Raw genomic sequence first — 14,884 nt, 5'->3', positions numbered from 1 at the left:
AGTAATGATCTCCTCTCCATCTCCTCATGACTGTAACCTCCCAGTGTCGCTCCAAATTGCTCAACGTTACAGGAACGTCATTGCCCTCCTTGATTCCGGAGCAGCTGGGAATTTCATAACCGAAGCTTATGTTAAACGGTGGTCCCTACCCACCGAGAGACTGTCCTTGTCCATCTCTTTGACTGCCGTGGATGGCAGCAAGATTTTTGACGCAGTCATTTCCTTAAGGACTCTTCCAGTTCGTCTGAGAGTGGGAGTTCTTCATTCTGAGTATATTTCTTTTTTAGTGATTCCAAGAGCCACACATCCAGTGGTTTTAGGCCTTCCATGGCTCCGTCTCCACAACCCATCAATTGACTGGACGACTACGAAAATACTGGCATGGGGTCCCTCCTGTGCTGAGACTTGTTTAGCCAAAGTTCTTCCTGTTTGTTCTTCCTTCCCCAGGTCATCTGATGTTCCGCCTCCTCCATATCAAGACTTCACGGACGTGTTCAGTAAAGCCTCTGCTGATATCCTTCCTCCTTATAGAGAATGGGACTGCCCAATCGACCTCATTCCAGGGAAGGTTCCACCGCGAGGCCGAACTTATCCGTTGTCTCTGCCTGAGACACACTCCATGGAAGAGTACATCAAAGAGAACCTGGCGAAGGGTTTCATCCGACCATCTTCTTCTCCAGCCGGCGCAGGCTTCTTCTTCGTTAAGAAGAAAGACGGTGGTCTGCGTCCGTGCATCGACTACAGAGGTCTGAACGACATTACCGTCAAGAACCGATACCCTTTACCCCTGATTACCGAGCTCTTTGATAGAGTTAGTGGTGCAACTATTTTCACAAAGCTGGACTTGAGGGGTGCCTACAATCTCATCCGAATCCGTGAGGGTGACGAGTGGAAGACCGCCTTTAACACCCGTGACGGACATTATGAGTACCTAGTCATGCCCTTCGGATTGAGCAACGCTCCAGCAGTCTTCCAGCACTTCGTGAATGAGATTTTCAGGGACATCTTGTACCGCCATGTCGTGGTTTATCTAGACGACATCCTCATCTTTGCTAATAATCTCGAAGATCATCGTTTCTGGGTAAAAGAGGTTCTTTCCCGTCTCCGTGTCAATCACCTCTATTGTAAATTGGAGAAGTGTGTGTTTGAAGTTAAAACCATTCCGTTTCTAGGTTACATTGTGTCCGGTTCCGGACTAGAGATGGATCCTGAGAAACTCCAAGCAATCCAGAATTGGCCTATACCCTTAAGCCTCAAAGGGGTCCAGAGGTTCTTAGGGTTCGCCAATTATTATAGAAAATTTATACGAGACTTTTCCACCATTGTGGCGCCTATCACTGCATTAACCAAGAAAGGTGCTAATCCGTCCAAGTGGTCCGAGGAAGCTACACAGGCCTTTCACCTTCTGAAGCAACGGTTCATCTCTGCACCAGTTCTGAAACAGACCGACACCGACTCTCCTTTTATCTTAGAGGTAGATGCCTCCTCCGTTGGAGTAGGAGCAGTGTTATCCCAGAGGGCCAAAGATGGACATCTACATCCTTGCAGTTTCTTCTCCCGGAAGTTCTCCCCAGCTGAGCGCAACTATGCCATTGGCGATCAGGAGTTGCTAGCCATCAAGCTCGCTCTGGAGGAGTGGAGATACCTGTTGGAGGGAGCTTCCCACTCAATCACCATACTTACCGACCACAAAAATCTTTTATATCTCAAAGGCGCACAATGTCTGAATCCTCGTCAGGCCAGATGGGCACTTTTCTTCTCTAGGTTTGACTTTAAACTCCAGTTCTGTCCGGGTTCTCAGAATCGTAAGGCCGATGCCCTTTCCCGCTCATGGGAGCAAGAAAATGAGTCCGAGTCTGCAGACAAGCATCCTATTGTTAATCCGTTGGCATTCTCCACGGTAGGGATGGACTCTACGCCTCCACCAGGGAAAAGTTTTGTTAAGCCAGTTCTAAGGAAGAAGCTCATGCATTGGGCCCATGCTTCCCGTTTTGCTGGACATACAGGCATTCAGAAAACCCTTGAATTTATTTCTAGGTCCTACTGGTGGCCAACTCTGAAGAAGGACGTTATGGAATTTATTGCCTCCTGCCCAAAGTGTGCCCAACACAAAGTCTCCCGCCAGTCGCCTGCGGGGCAACTGGTTCCATTATCTGTTCCCCGTCGACCTTGGACCCATTTGTCGATGGACTTTGTTTCCGATCTACCTATCTGCAACAAGTTTAATACCATCTGGGTGGTAGTTGACCGGTTCACCAAGATGGCACATTTCATCCCTCTCACCGGTCTTCCGTCAGCTTCCAAGTTGGCTCAAGTGTTTATACAAGAGATCTTCCGACTTCACGGTCTTCCTGAAGAGATCATCTCGGATCGTGGAGTACAATTTGTAGCCAAATTTTGGCGAAGTTTGTGTCAAGCCCTCCAAGTCAAGTTAAAGTTTTCCACGGCTTACCATCCTCAGACCAATGGTCAAACCGAGAGGGTGAATCAGGACTTGGAGGCCTTCCTCCGTATATATGTGTCTTCCTCTCAAGATGACTGGGTTCAACTCCTTCCTTGGGCCGAGTTCAGCCACAACAATCAATACCATTCCTCATCTTCTTCTACACCATTCTTCATTAATTATGGATTCCACCCTAAAGTCCCAGAATTCCAACCGCTTCCCGCAACTTCTGTTCCAGCAGTGGATGTCACCTTGCGTCAGTTTTCAAATAACTGGAGGAACGTCCGCGCAGCCCTGCTTAAAGCCTCATTCAGGTATAAGAAGTTTGCCGATAGGAAGCGTAGAGCGGTTCCTGCTCTCAAGGTGGGTGATCGTGTGTGGCTGTCCACGAAGAATTTGAGGTTGAGAGTTCCCAGCATGAAATTTGCACCTCGCTACATCGGACCCTTCAAGATTGAACAAGTCATCAATCCTGTTGCCTACAGGTTACAGTTACCATCCTTCTTGAAAATACCCAGGACATTTCATGTTTCTTTGTTGAAACCGCTGATCCTGAATCGGTTTCATTCCGCACTTCCTCCAGCTCCCAAAGTTCAGACTCAACGGGGAGTCGAGTACGAGGTGGCCAAGATTTTGGACTCACGTTTCCGTTACGGTCAGTTACAATACCTCATTGACTGGAAGGGCTATGGTCCTGAAGAACGCTCTTGGACCAATGCCTCAGACGTCCATGCTCTTGCCTTGGTCCGAAATTTCCACGCAAAGTTTCCTTTAAAGCCTAAGAAGTGTCCTGGGGCTACTCCTAAAGGGGGGGGGTGCTGTCACGATCCGGGTATCTGGACGCCATTACTTACCCTTCAGATGCCTCCTAAGGCTGGCTCAGCGTTCCAGGACCGGATTCCGCTGTTCCTGAGTTTCCACATGCAGAATGTCAGAGTGGTGATTTCATCAGCCGCGGCCGCCGCTGTGCCCGCGTGGTTAAATGTGCGCTTGTCAGTCTGGCGTCTCCTGTCTCCTGTGGCCGGCGTCGCCATTACTGTTTCAATTCTCACATGGATTACAAACCAAACTTCCCTCCAAGTGTCTGCATGGGCGCAGCCATCTTGGATTTTGTCATCTGATTATTTCCACCAATCTGCTGTCTGTATTGTTGATTTGCATAATTGCCTAGCCAACCCCTTCCTTGCTGCAGGTATAAGTATGCTGTGCCTGAGCAAGGAAGGCGTCAGTGCTTTGGTTGTCTAACCTAGTTCCAGTTTGTCTCTCTCCTGTGGTTGTCTAACCTAGTTCCAGTTTGTCTCTCTCCTGTGGTTGTCTAACCTAGTTCCAGTTTGTCTCTCTCCTGTGGTTGTCTTCCAGGTTCCAGCTCCTGTCTCCAGACTTCTGCTATAGAGACCCGCACCAGCATTCCATCTGCGGTGTAGCCTGACTCCCCGATCCATTCTGGACTCGCCTGTTTCCAGCTACAACAATCACCTGCTTCCAGCCCAGCTTCCAGCAGTGTACAGCTTCTCTTAAAGGGCCGGTGTCCTTTCTGTAGTTTACCACTCTCCACCGGTATTATTATTTCACCGCTCTCAAACAATCACCTGCTTCCAGCCCAGCTTCCAGCAGTGTATAGCTTCTCTTAAAGGGCCGGTGTCTTTTTCTGCAGTTTACCACTCTCCACCGGTATTATTATTTCACCGCTCTCAAACTCCAAACTTCATTATTATTTCATCGCTCTCAAGTTCGTTTATTATTTAACTGGTTCCAGCCAGTATCCACTCCGTACCAACAACAGTCTGGTTCCAGCCAGCATCCACAGCAGCCGTTTTACCTTCAGCAGCCCTGCCTTTCCTGGAACATCAGCTGGTACGATCCTGGGTTCTCTCCATTGCTACAGTCAGGCCTGGTAAGGACTTTCCAACTAGAAGATTATAAGAACTGTCTCACACTACCAGTGCCTGTGGCCCTTGCCACCCTGTAGTACCCAGGAATTGTATTTATCCTCTGTTGACTTTTATGTTTCCTTTTACTGCTGCTGTGTTACGGAGTTTGTCATAATAAACATCATTGACTTTTATCCTGGTTGTCGTGGTCACGCCTTCGGGCAGTTATTCTACATGTTACTTACATGTCTAGGGGTCTGATACAACCTCCCAGGTTCCGTTACATCTCAGCCCCTACAACTGAGGCTGCCTCCCGTCAGCTCAGGCCCTCAGTTGTGACAAAAACTCTGCACTGTACTCCTCCTATATAAAACAGCTGCTCCCCAGTCCCCACAATTAAGCAGTGTGAGCACAGATATATGCAGCACACTGAGCACAGATATGGAGTGTTTTTCAGGCAGACAACGTATACTGGTGGTCACTGTCAGCAAAACTCTGCACTGTACTCCTCCTATATAATATACTGGTGGTCCCCAGTCCCCACAATAAAGCAATGTGAGCACAGATATATGCAGCACACTGAGCACAGATATGGAGTGTTTTTCAGGCAGACAACGTATACTGGTGGTCACTGGTCAGCAAAACTCTGCACTGTACTCCTCCTATATAATACAGCTGCTCCCCAGTCCCCACAATTAAGGAATAAGCACAAATATTTTTGCATCAAGATTAATAAACGGAGAGGACGCCAGCCACGTCCTCTCCCTAACATTTCCAATGCACGAGTGAAAATGGCGGCGACGCGCGGCTGCTTATATAGAATCCGAATCTCGCGAGAATCCGACAGCGGGATGATGACGTTCGGGCGCGCTCGGATTAACCGAGCCATACGGGAGAATCAGAGTATGCCTCGGACCCCTGTAAAATGGGTGAAGTTCGGGGGGGTTCGGTTTCCGAGGAACCGAACCCGCTCATCACTAATTCTGATACACGTTTATAATAGAGATATCCTTTGATTACTGCAGTGGTTTGGTTGCAGAGCTGTGATTATATGGACATTCTCCACACTTGGTATACAGCAGTTCAGACATGCAGCCCCATTGGAATGTGCTGATAGAGGTGAGGAGGGGAAGGCCTTGCATGCATTTTAAGACCAGTGGTGAACACAGGGTGTTATTTTATTCCTCCTTGTAGTCTCACTACTCTGCCACCTGTTCTTGGTATACGAGTTCCTTTTTTCTAAATCTGGTATTATGTAGTAGTTTATGTTGATACAAGCATTGTCGCTAATATTGTTATATATTGGGACCTGGGAGGCTCAGTCATGTTTATGTTCTATTTTTTCTAGATATACTTTTAATTATTCGGCTTCATTATATTATGATTGGATTTGATGATTCATGTATGGCCCTTCTTGAAAAAGATCCTGGTTTTTGGAACGAAACATCAAAACCTTTGAGGCTACAATAAAAATTTTCTATTGAAGAAATGTGTGGACTTTATACACAGTGAGAGTGCACCCTCCACCACGTGGAATTCTCGTCTACATATATACATATATATAAAGTGGTCGAAGTGGGGTGGTATGCGGCGGTATGGTATACCGACACCTCTTCCACTGACCTGGAAATGAGCCCATGAAAGTGCAGCAGGAGGCGAGGGAAATGGCCATCCTGCTGCAGATGGTGCTCCCTGTCCCTGCGCGGCGGCCGGCGGCTGTGTAGAGCACTGTAGTAGCTCACAGCCGTTCACCGCCGCAAGCCGCCCGCGCATGCCGCTCACCAGCCGCCTGGCGCCAGCCACTAGCCGCCCGACGCCGCCAGCAGCCCACCGCTCACTGCTGCCAGCAACAAATGAGGTAATGTTCCCCTGCTGTCACCTCTCTCCCTGCTGTCACTGTCGTCACTCTCCCTGTCGTCACTGTCTCTCCCTGTCGTCACTCTCCCTGTCGTCACTGTCATCACTCTCCCTGTCGTCACTCTCTCTCTCCGTCATCACTGTCATCACTCTCCCTGTTGTCACTGTCATCACTCTCCCTGTCGTCACTGTCGTCACTCTCCCTGTCGTCACTGTCGTCACGCTCCCTGTTGTCGCTGTCGTCACTCTCCCTGTCGTCGCTGTCGTCACTCTCCGTCGTCACTCTCCCTGTCGTCACTCTCTCTCCCTCTGTCATCACTCTCTCTCTCCCTGTCATTCCTCTCTCTCTCCCTGTCGTCACTCTCTCTCCCTGTTGTCCCTGTCGTCACTCTCTCTCACTGTCATCACTCTCTCTCTGTCGTCACTCTCTATCTCCCTGTCGTCACTGTCTCTCTCTCCCTTTCGTCACTGTCTCTCTCTCCCTGTCTCTCTCCCTGTCGTCACTTTCTCTCTCCCTGTCGTCACTTTGGCTGTCCCTTCTGTCACAATTTCATCTCATTCAGTGTGCTACAATGTGAATTTCGGCTCATTCAGTGTGCTACAATGTGAATTTCGGCTCATTCCAGTGGCGCACGCAGGGGGGGTTTCTGAGTACCCAGAAACCCCCCCTGATGGACCAAACCTTTTTTTCATCAGTGGTCCGGACGGCCGTCAATTGTAGCCCCGCCCCCTTGCGGTAATATGCCGCGATTCGCGGGTCTGTCGGGTGGGGGCGGAGCCATTGTGACGAGATTCTCATGTAATTGAGTCATATTGGCTCCTCCCCCTCAACGCCGACCCGCAAATCGCAGCATTTAGCCGTGAGGGGGCGGGGCTACAGTTGCCGGACCAATTATGCCATGGTGGCTTATTTTTGAAACATGCTCCAGTCCAGCCCTTAATTAATGACAACTGCAGCATCCTCTTCCTTCAGGACAGGGCAGTTTCCAAATGTAAGTGTACTGTATGTGGTGCGTAATTGTGTATATGTGTATGTGTTTGTATATGTATGTGTTTCATGTGTGTATTTATGTGTACGTGTTCTATGTATGCATTGTATATCTATGTATGTACTGATGTGTTCTATGTGTGTGTGTACTGTATATATGTATGTTTGTGTGTTCTGTGTGTGCGTTTGTGTGTATGTGTTCTATGTAATAATAAGAATTTACTCACCGGTAATTCTATTTCTCGTAGTCCATAGTGGATGCAGGGAACTCCGTAAGGACCATGGGGAATAGACGGGCTCCGCAGGAGACTGGGCAGTCTAAAGAAAAGATTAGGTACTATCTGGTGTGCACTGGCTCCTCCCTCTATGCCCCTCCTCCAGACCTCAGTTAGGGAAACTGTGCCCGGAAGAGCTGACATTACAAGGAAAGGAAATTTTGAATCCAGGGTAAGACTCATACCAGCCACACCAATCACACCGTACAACTTGTGATAACTTTACCCAGTTAACAGTATGAACAACAACTGAGTCTCACTCAACGGATGGCTCATAACAATAACCCTTAGTTAAACAATAACTATATACACGTATTGCAGAAAGTCCGCACTTGGAACGGGCGCCCAGCATCCACTACGGACTACGAGAAATAGAATTACCGGTGAGTAAATTCTTATTTTCTCTGACGTCCTAGTGGATGCTGGGAACTCCGTAAGGACCATGGGGATTATACCAAAGCTCCCAAACGGGCGGGAGAGTGCGGATGACTCTGCAGCACCGAAGGAGCAAACACAAGGTCCTCCTCAGCCAGGGTATCAAACTTGTAGAACTTTGCAAACGTGTTTGAACCCGACCAAGTAGCCGCTCGGCAAAGCTGTAAAGCCGAGACCCCTCGGGCAGCCGCCCAAGAAGAGCCCACCTTCCTTGTAGAATGGGCTTTTACTGATTTTGGATGCGGCAATCCAGCCGCAGAATGAGCCTGCTGAATCGTGCTACAGATCCAGCTCGCAATAGTTTGCTTTGAAGCAGGAGCACCCAGCTTGTTGGGTGCATGCAAGATAAACAGCGAGTCAGTCTTCCTGACTCCAGCCGTTCTGGAAACATATATTTTCAAAGCCCTGACTACGTCCAGCAACTTGGAGTCCTCCAAGTCCCGAGTAGCCGCAGGCACCACAATAGGTTGGTTCAAATGAAACGATGACACCACCTTTGGGAGAAATTGGGGACGAGTCCTCAATTCTGCCCTGTCCATATGGAAGATCAGATATGGGCTTTTACATGACAAAGCCGCCAATTCCGACACACGCCTAGCCGATGCTAAGGCCAACAGCATGACCACTTTCCACGTGAGATACTTTAGTTCCACGGTCTTAAGTGGCTCAAACCAGTGGGATTTCAGGAAATCCAACACAACGTTAAGATCCCAGGGTGCCACTGGTGGAACAAAAGGGGGCTGTATATGCAGCACTCCCTTTACAAATGTCTGAATCTCAGGCAGTGAAGCCAGTTCTTTTTGAAAGAAAATGGATAGGGCCGAAATCTGGACCTTTATGGACCCCAATTTTAGGCCCATAGTCACCCCTGACTGTAGGAAGTGCAGGAAACGACCCAGTTGGAATTCCTCTGTAGGGGCCTTCCTGGCCTCACACCAAGCAACATATTTCCGCCATATACGGTGATAATTCTTTGCTGTCACGTCTTTCCTAGCCTTTATCAGCGTAGGAATAACTTCATCCGGAATGCCTTTTTCCGCTAGGATCCGGCGTTCAACCGCCATTCCGTCAAACGCAGCCGCGGTAAGTTTTGGAACAGACAGGGCCCTTGTTGCAGCAGGTCCTGTCTGAGAGGCAGAGGCCATGGGTCCTCTGTGCGCATTTCTTGCAGTTCCGGGTACCAAGTCCTTCTTGGCCAGTCCGGAACAATGAGTATTGTTCTTACTCCTCTCTTTCTTACTATTCTCAGTACCTTGGGTATGAGAGGAAGAGGAGGAAACACATATACCGACTGGTACACCCACGGTGTCACTAGGGCGTCCACAGCTATCGCCTGAGGGTCCCTTGACCTGGCGCAATATCTTTTTAGCTTTTTGTTGAGGCGGGACGCCATCATGTCCACCTGTGGCAGTTCCCATCGGTTTGCAATCAGTTGGAAGACTTCTTGATGAAGTCCCCACTCTCCCGGGTGGAGGTAGTGTCTGCTGAGGAATTCTGCTTCCCAGTTGTCCACTCTCGGAATGAACACAGCTGACAGTGCTTGCACGTGATTCTCCGCCCATCGAAGAATCTTTGTGGCTTCCGCCATTGCCATCCTGCTTCTTGTGCCGCCCTGGCAGTTTACATGTGCGACCGCCGTGATGTTGTCTGACTGAATCAGCACTGGCCGGTTTTGAAGCAGGGGCTCTGCTTGACTCAGGGCGTTGTAAATGGCCCTTAATTCCTGTATATTTATGTGTAGAGAAGTCTCCAGACTTGACCACAGCCCTTGGAAGTTTCTTCCCTGAGTGACTGCCCCCCATCCTCGGAGGCTTGCATCCGTGGTCACCAGGACCCAGTCCTGTATGCCGAACCTGCGGCCCTCGAGAAGGTGAGCACTCTGCAGCCACCACAGAAGTGACACCCTGGCCCTTGGGGACAGGGTGATCAGCCGATGCATCTGAAGATGCGATCCGGACCACTTGTCCAACAGATCCCACTGAAAGATCCTCGCATGGAAACTGCCGAAGGGAATGGCTTCGTATGAAGCCACCATCTTTCCCAGGACTCGCGTGCAGTGATGCACCGATACCGGTTTTGGTTTCAGGAGGTCCCTGACCAGAGATGCTAATTCCTGGGCCTTCTCCACCGGGAGAAACACCTTCTTCTGTTCTGTGTCCAGAATCATGCCCAGGAAATGCAGACGCGTCGTAGGAACTAGCTGCGACTTTGGAACATTCATAATCCAGCCGTGCTGTTGCAACACTTCCTGAGAGAGTGCTACGCTGATCAACAACTGCTCCCTGGACCTCGCCTTTATGAGGAGATTGTCCAAGTACGGGATAATTATAACTCCCTTCTGCCGAAGGAGTATCATCATTTCGGCCATTACCTTGGTAAATATTCTCGGTGCCGTGGACAGGCCAAACGGCAACGTCTGGAATTGGTAATGACAGTCCTGTACCACAAATCTGAGGTACTCCTGGTGAGGTGGGTAAATGGGGACATGCAAGTAAGCATCTTTGATGTCCAGCGACACAATAAAATCCCCCTCTTCCAGGCTTGCAATAACCGCTCTGAACGATTCCATTTTGAACTTGAATTTCTTTATATAAGTGTTCAAGGATTTTAAATTCAGAATGGGTCTCACCGAACCGTCCGGTTTCGGTACCACAAACATTGTGGAATAGTAACCCCGTCCCTGTTGAAGGAGGGGTACCCAGACAATCACTTGCTGGAGGTACAGCTTGTGAATTGCCGCCAGCACTACCTCCCTTTCCATGGGGGAAGCTGGCAAGGCTGATTTGAGGTAACAGCGGGGGGGAGTCGCTTCGAATTCCAGCTTGTATCCCTGAGATACAATTTGTATAGCCCAGAGATCCACCTGTGAGCGAACCCACTGGCTGCTGAAGTTTCGGAGACGCGCCCCCACCGCACCTGGCTCCACCTGTGGAGCCCCAACGTCATGCGGTGGACTTAGTGGAAGCAGGGGAGGACTTTTGTTCCTGGGAACTGGCTGCATGGTGCAGCTTCTTACCTCTACCCCTGCCTCTGGCAAGAAAGGATGCGCCCCTGACCCTCTTGCCTTTTTGGGAACGAAAGGACTGCATTTGATAATACGGTGCTTTCTTAGGCTGTGAGGAAACCTGAGGCAAGAAAGTCGACTTTCCAGCTGTCGCTGTAGACACGAGGTCCGACAGACCGTCCCCAAACAATTCCTCACCCTTATAAGGCAAAACCTCCATGTGTTTTTTAGAATCAGCATCTCCTGTCCATTGCCGAGTCCATAAGACTCTCCTGGCAGAAATGGACATAGCATTAATTCTAGAGCCCAGCAGGCAAATGTCCCTCTGAGCATCTCGCATATATAAGACGATGTCTTTGATATGGCCCAGGGTTAGCAAAACAGTATCTCTGTCGAGAGAATCTATGTCGTCTAACAGAGTATCTGTCCACACTGCTACAGCACTACACATCCAGGCTGAAGCAATAGCAGGTCTCAGTAGAGTACCAGAGTGTGTATACACTGACTTCAGGATAGCTTCCTGCTTTCTATCCGCGGGCTCCTTTAGGGCGGCCGTATCCTGAGACGGCAGGGTCACCTTTTTAGATAAGCGTGTCAGCGCCTTATCCACCCTAGGGGATGTTTCCCAACGTAACCTGTCCGTTGGCGGGAAAGGGTACGCCATCAGTAACCTCTTAGAAATCACTAATTTCTTATCAGGGGAACTCCACGCTTCTTCACACAATTCATTTAATTCATCAGATGGGGGAAAAGTCACTGGCTGCTTTTTCTTCCCAAACATATAAACCTTCTTGGTATTAACAGGGTTAATCTCAGAAATGTGTAATACATCTTTCATTTGTAAGGAGTTTACATTGTCATTTAAGACCTTCCACATATCCATCCAATCAGGTGTCGGCCCCGACGGGGGCGACACCACACTTATCTGCCCTTGCTCCGCCTCCACGTAACCTTCCTCATCAAACATGTCGACACAGCCGTACCGACACACCGCACACACACAGGGAATGCTCAGACTGAGGACAGGACCCCACAAAGTCCTTTGGGGAGACAGAGAGAGAGTATGCCAGCACACACCACAGCGCTATATAACACAGGGATTTTCACTGATAATAAGTGATTTACCCAATAGCTGCTTTATATGTCTTATTTAAGCCTAAATTTATGTGCCCCCCCTCTCTTTTTAAACCCGTCTTGTACCTGGATACTGCAGGGGAGAGCCTGGGGAGCTGCTTCCAGCGGAGCTGTGAAGAGAAAATGGCGCTGGTGTGCTGAGGAAGAAGGCCCCGCCCCCTCAGTGGCGGGCTTCTGTCCCGCTTTGTGTAAAAAAATGGCGGGGGTTTTTACATATATACAGTGCCAGACTGTATATATGCATTTTTATGCCAAAGGTACTTCAATTGCAGCCCAGGGCGCTCCCCGCCCCCCAGCGCCCTGCACCCTACAGTGACCGGAGTGTGTAAGTGTGCTGGGAGCAATGGTGCACAGCTGCGGTGCTGTGCGCTACCTTAATGAAGACAGGAGTCTTCAGCCGCCGATTTTGTCGTCTTCAAGCTTCTGTTCTTCTGGCTCTGCAAGGGGGACGGCAGCGCGGCTCTGGGAACGGACGATCGAGGACAGGTGCCTGTGTTCGAACCCTCTGGAGCTAATGGTGTCCAGTAGCCTAAAAAGCACAAGCTAGCTGCAAGCAGGTAGGTTTGCTTCTCTCCCCTTAGTCCCACGTAGCAGTGAGTCTGTTGCCAGCAGAAGCTCACCGAAAATAAAGAACCTAATTAATACTTTCTTTACTAGTAAGCTCAGGAGAGCCCACTAGGAGCACCCAGCTCTGGCCGGGCACAGATTCTAACTGAGGTCTGGAGGAGGGGCATAGAGGGAGGAGCCAGTGCACACCAGATAGTACCTAATCTTTTCTTTAGAGTGCCCAGTCTCCTGCGGAGCCCGTCTATTCCCCATGGTCCTGACGGAGTTCCCAGCATCCACTAGGACGTCAGAGAAATATGTATTATATATATCTACGTGTGTGTGTGCGCGCACATAGAAGTAACACCCCCCCTTCCCCATTAATCCTGCGTTTACCCCTGAGTGGGGTAGCCTGCGCGCAGGATCTAGAGTGATAAGATACACATAATGAATGTATCTGTATATGACATATGGGGACAAGCATAAGTAAATGCAGGGGGGATTTCCAGTTGCCCGATGTCCGGCACAGTGGGAAATTGCGGACTGCATTTGGAAACCCTCCTCTAGAAATCCTGCGTTTGCCCCTGCATTCAGTGTGCTATAATGTGAATTTCGGCTCATTCAGTGTGCTATAATATGAATTTCGGCTCATTCAGTGTGCTACAATGTGAATTTCGGCTCATTCAGTGTCCTACAATGTGAATTTCGGCTCATTCAGGGGTATATGCAATTGCGGTCAAATTGCCGCAAATGTCGAAAAACTGGGTATTTTCGACACAAAAAAAAATTCGACAATGCAATACAGTACTTTTCGACAAAAAAAACGACGTTTCAGATTCGACTTTTTGAAATTCGACAGTTGTCAAATTCGACATGTCTGCAATGGTAAAAATGCGGCTTTTCGACAAAAGTATATTCAATTGAAGAATGTCGATTCGAGAACAGTGCTTTTCGACAGTAATTTAGTCAATTTCATTCCGCATCACTTTACTGGCGGAATCTAATAAAAAAATTTAAAAACATGTATTTTTTTTGTGTTTTTTTTATTGCTAATAGCATATCTATTTATATTAGAAGGGATTATGTACTTGGTTTGTCTATTAGGAGACACAAGTATTATTTTTATATTTTTTTAAAGATTTTTTTTTTTTTTTTAACTGACTAAAATAATAAGATTTTACTCACCGGTAAATCTATTTCTCGTAGTCCGTAGTGGCACCACGATAGGTTGGTTCAAGTGAAACGCTGATACCACCTTAGGAAGAAACTGGGGACGAGTCCTCAATTCTGCCCTATCCATATGGAAAATCAAATAGGGGCTTTTACATGACAAAGCCGCCAATTCTGACACACGCCTTGCCGAAGCCAAGGCCAAAAGCATGACCACTTTCCACGTGAGATATTTTAAATCCACGGTTTTGAGTGGCTCAAACCAATGTGACTTTAGGAAACCCAACACCACGTTGAGGTCCCACGGTGCCACTGGAGGCACAAAAGGAGGCTGAATATACAGCACTCCCTTGACAAATGTCTGAACTTCAGGCAGTGAAGCCAGTTCTTTTTGGAAGAAAATCGACAGAGCCGAAATCTGGACCTTAATGGAACCCAGTTTTAGGCCCATAGTCACCCCTGACTGTAGGAAGTGCAGAAATCGACCTAGCTGGAATTCCTCCGTTGGGGCCTTCCTGGCCTCACACCACGCAACATATTTTCGCCATATGCGGTGATAATGTTGTACGGTTACATCTTTTCTAGCTTTAATAAGCGTAGGAATGACTTCCTCCGGAATACCCTTTTCTTTTAGGATCCGGTGTTCAACCGCCATGCCGTTAAACGCAGCCGCGGTAAGTCTTGGAACAGACAGGACCCCCAGTGACGGAGAGGCCTTGTCGATCGGCCTGGGGGCTTAACCCTATATCTGCAGATATACGCAACCAAGATCTCCGTATTATCTGACTATTATGTAGGAATATTATTCACTCAGTGTGCATTAGGGAACCATTGTTTTTTCCTTCACAGAATTACCCCTCCCTTTTAGCACCTGAGTGACATCACTATCTGATTGAGCAGTTCACCATTTTTTTGCATTGTATTGAGAGGCATGAACGGGTCAGCATTAGGAGGGATTGCTGACTCTAGACTGCCATAGGGGGAAGTCAGGGGTATCCCCAGGTAAGCTGGCTCTCAGATGCTGTAGGAGCCATTACCATGTGGCCTTACACTGGGAATTCAACCCAGACATATTTGGAATTATTTATGGGGTGGGTGTGGGGTGTGGTGGCCCCTGTGTCGGTATCGCTGGGCTGCTTCAGGTCGGCACACCCTAACACT

At 48.7% G+C, this 14,884-nt stretch overlaps 1 protein-coding gene and 1 long non-coding RNA gene across 2 annotated transcripts in view; one reads left to right on the top strand and one right to left on the bottom strand.

Moving 5' to 3' along the window:
* PPM1E (protein phosphatase, Mg2+/Mn2+ dependent 1E) overlaps positions 1-14,884 on the bottom strand; it is a 459,180-nt gene that overhangs the window by 178,720 nt on the left and 265,576 nt on the right. The gene's annotated exons all lie outside the window — the stretch shown is intronic.
* LOC135050901 (uncharacterized) lies at positions 5,341-5,708 on the top strand. Its single transcript, XR_010241909.1, has 2 exons — positions 5,341-5,433; positions 5,663-5,708. It is a non-coding gene; the product is annotated as an uncharacterized LOC135050901 (long non-coding RNA).

This window comes from Pseudophryne corroboree, chromosome 2, assembly GCF_028390025.1.
Source record: "Pseudophryne corroboree isolate aPseCor3 chromosome 2, aPseCor3.hap2, whole genome shotgun sequence".
Lineage (NCBI taxonomy): Eukaryota > Metazoa > Chordata > Amphibia > Anura > Myobatrachidae > Pseudophryne > Pseudophryne corroboree.
Note: the sequence above shows the minus strand (reverse complement) of the source record. Positions and strands in the feature narration are given on the sequence as shown.